The following is a 3,653-nucleotide window of genomic DNA, read 5'->3' on the forward strand; positions in this document are numbered from 1 at the left end:
TACGTATTTTTAACGGCTTAGGATGGCAGGCTACTTTGATTTCAATTGAAGTCATTTTAGGCATTACACTTTCAGTTTTTTTTAAAAATAATGCGAAAATAACTAAATTAAAAAAAAACTTGTTTTTTTTGCACATTATAAAAAAAAACATAATTACAACACCATTTTGTCAATTTCTAATCTTATATTATTTTTCATTAACAAAAATACTAGTTAAAAAAATTTACCGCACTTTTTTGACATAGAAAATTGTTTAAAAATTAGTCGAACATTAAAAGTTTCATCTCGAAGCGCGTGGGTCAAATTCCCCAATTTCTTAACCGATTTCAGCATATTGAAACCGATTTTTCTTCCTTAAAGGAAACTCTTCCACTCTACGCTGTTTCTAGTTTAGAAAATTCGGATTTTTCGGTTCACCCTATTTTGCCTACGTTGACTCTATGTGTGTACGCTGGAAGTCCAGTTAAATTCAGATTTTGTGTGGTAATGTCAAATATTTTAGAAATTAATATAAAAAATTTAGGTCCCAGAATCATAAATCAAATTTGGGAAAAATACATACGCAAATAGTTCCATTCAAAATAAGGATACAGAAAAGAAATAGAAGGCGACCTCCAAACGAAACAAAAAATTTACAAAAGTTTCGGTATTTCTCCAACACCCTTATCAAGGCAATACAATTTAAAGATTACAAAAAAACTATTGATATAATCAAACTTGATATAATTATGAACAATTGAGCATTAAATACCGATTCTTAACTTAAATTTCAGACCTTTCTAAATACCTAAAATGCCCTAGGAATTTAGAGAAAACGACCCACAACACTTGAATGGTAGACTTTTCTAAACTTCCGCACTTAGCTAATTACTATGTTTTTAGCCAACCCCAAATAATAATCTCCTAAAAATAAAATCTAGATGCCATGCTATGGGATGGAATATTAATATTATTGTAAGTCAAAGTTGTATTGTTAATTTTCCGTTTTCAATCACAGACATGGTGAGAGATAATGTTTGGACGTTACATTTCTCCTTATTTGAAGAACACAACATTTTTTATGAGACCTAAGTTACCAAAAAAAAGTATTTCGGAGCAAGTGGATTTATACATGTATGGTAATTATGTCATTGAAATATTTTTATCCTGCCTAAACGACCTTAAAATATAACAAGAAATTGAATTTAAAAATGTATGATATTTTTCTCATTACCCGAACAAAAATGCTTCGACTTGAGTTCGACTTCAATTGCCCCCGGTCAAGACATGCTGAAGTCGAAAAGGTCGACTTGAGCATGTCTCAGTTTTGTGACAGAGCCAGACTTCAATTTATGTCTTGGAGACAAGTTTTAATGTCTTGAAGATATAAATTTATCTCTTGAGTCGTATTTTTAAGACTTCAACAAGTGCGGTTTATGACTTCGAGCGTATACCTGCCATAAAAAAAGCTTATTTCTAACAGTCATAAAAGTTAATCTTTGTTAATGCTCAAACAATCTTGTATATTTTTATACAATATACATATTAAATCAACTTATTTACGGTTTGTTATTTGTATTATTCTTGTTTGACGATGATACTGAAAATGTTGTTTGTTTTTACGTATTTTTAACAGCTTAGGAGATCCTTCTAGAAAGTTTCAATTTTTATTTTTTTGAAAAAAATGTTTAAGGGTTATACTCTTTCAGACCCACCCATTCTGAATTTTCAAATTAAAAATAACTAATTAAATAATTACAAATTTTTCATTTATCAATTTTAATCTCATTTATGAGCCAAAAAAGGTTCGATAATCTCAGCCAAGACAAGGCTCATCTTAAGTCAAGTAAACGTCGTCTTAGCCAAAACAAGACTCGACTTAAGACAAGTAGACGCCGTTTTACCTGTCGTGGCCATAAAAGTACGACGAAGGCCTATATCTCGGCTCAGGTTTGAGACGCAGCCAGACATCGATGTCTTGGAAACGAACTCAAGACATAACCAAGTCGAACTCAAGTCGAAGCATTTTTACTCGGATATGCAGACACAAACTTAATTAATTCGATTTTTTAAGATTTTAAGATTTCTTAAAACTTCAAGGTCATTTGAGCTGGGTACACATATTTCAATCGAATTATTATTGCCATACCAGTATGAATTCACTTGATCTGAACTTTTGTTCTAACAACTTAGATCACATACAAAAATTGGTTGATCTTTAAATAAGAAGAAGTTTGTTGATTTCAGTGTTTTTGGATTATATTTGCGTGCGGAGATAATATAATATTTTAAATAAAACTATAGGGCAGTGTTTTGACTTCCAAAATAAATTTTTTATTTCTGGTAGAAGTACGAATGAAGAACTTTATTTTTGTCGACATATTTCGGTGTTATTCTTTTTATATTAATTAAGTCCTAATAATTATATACATATTTTTTTTGTTTCTTTTCAAAAAATGATATTCTTATGATTATGATAAAAAACGCAATTGAGTAGAACATAATTGTTTTCGATGCCGATTTCTACGTTTTTGACGTCCCTTCCAGTATCTTTTGTTATTATTTAACAAATCTTCACAATGCGTGACATTCCGCAAGGAAAACGCACATTTTATCGGTATAGAGCTACGAACATAGAATGTCAAGAAATAGAGCGTAGATTGAAGTTTCATTTTTCATAGAAAACCCAAAATCGACACTTTTTTCATTTGTTCACAAAAACGCCACTATCTCCTAAACTACGCCCGAAAAAGTGGGGCCTTTGCGGAATATATTATCTACAACAAGTTTCTATTTACAAAAGTAAGCTACCAGGATTATGGTAAAAAGCTAATTTAATATAACGCAATTAATATTAATTTTTGAAAAATGTGCTTTTCAGAAAATAAATAGTTTTTAATGAGGACAAGTGACATCAGAGGAAAAAGTAGATTACGTCAAAAACGATGTCGTTTACAACAGGGAATGATTCCGAAGATTTGTTCGCATAAAAATTAATAATTTAAATGGCTTAAGTAAATACAACTTCATCGTCGCCCGTGATATTTTGTCATTCTCACGCACATTAATTTTTAAACGCAAATATCTCCTAAACTACTAAAAACAAAGTGGACCCTTTTCTTGCGTAGTGACAAAGAGACACACGTTTCTCTCAAGCCTAAAGATCTGGCTGAAATGGATGACGAGCTTCGTGGAAATTTTCCCGGTGAATCCGACATCTGGGCTATCAATTATTGTGTGTATAATACAGCGAGAGCTTTGGCCGATGCGAACCGTAAAACAAAACCAGCGGCTGATCATAAGACCAAAAGACGAATGCATCAACTTGCCATAAAGATAGGCTGGGCAAGACAGTACGCGTCCCGCATTCAATGTGTGATTGACTACATCACATCTGGCAGGAATTTTACAGCCAAGGTTCGAAAGTTCGCGCGCGAACTCCGGACCCGTTATCACACACTTCACAAGTCAAAGCTGCTGACCATCAGGCAGCATATTGTTGAGAGAATACTTATACTATCTGACGCTAAGAGAAGTCTAGAGCGGAGGGAGAGGGGTCAGAGAAAATCAACAGCTTCAAGGAGTTATGTGTTGCCCTCATAACACTTGATAAAGAATGCCCACCCATCACTACCGAGGAGGTGAAAAAAGTATTAAGAGGGATGAAGAACTAT

The 3,653-nt window shown here is 32.8% G+C and overlaps 1 protein-coding gene across 1 annotated transcript in view; it reads right to left on the reverse strand.

Moving 5' to 3' along the window:
• LOC117181762 (poly [ADP-ribose] polymerase tankyrase-1-like) overlaps positions 1–3,653 on the reverse strand; it is a 21,699-nt gene that overhangs the window by 3,992 nt on the left and 14,054 nt on the right. The window lies entirely within an intron of this gene.

Source organism: Belonocnema kinseyi, chromosome 10, assembly GCF_010883055.1.
Source record: "Belonocnema kinseyi isolate 2016_QV_RU_SX_M_011 chromosome 10, B_treatae_v1, whole genome shotgun sequence".
Classification (NCBI taxonomy): Eukaryota; Metazoa; Arthropoda; class Insecta; order Hymenoptera; family Cynipidae; genus Belonocnema; species Belonocnema kinseyi.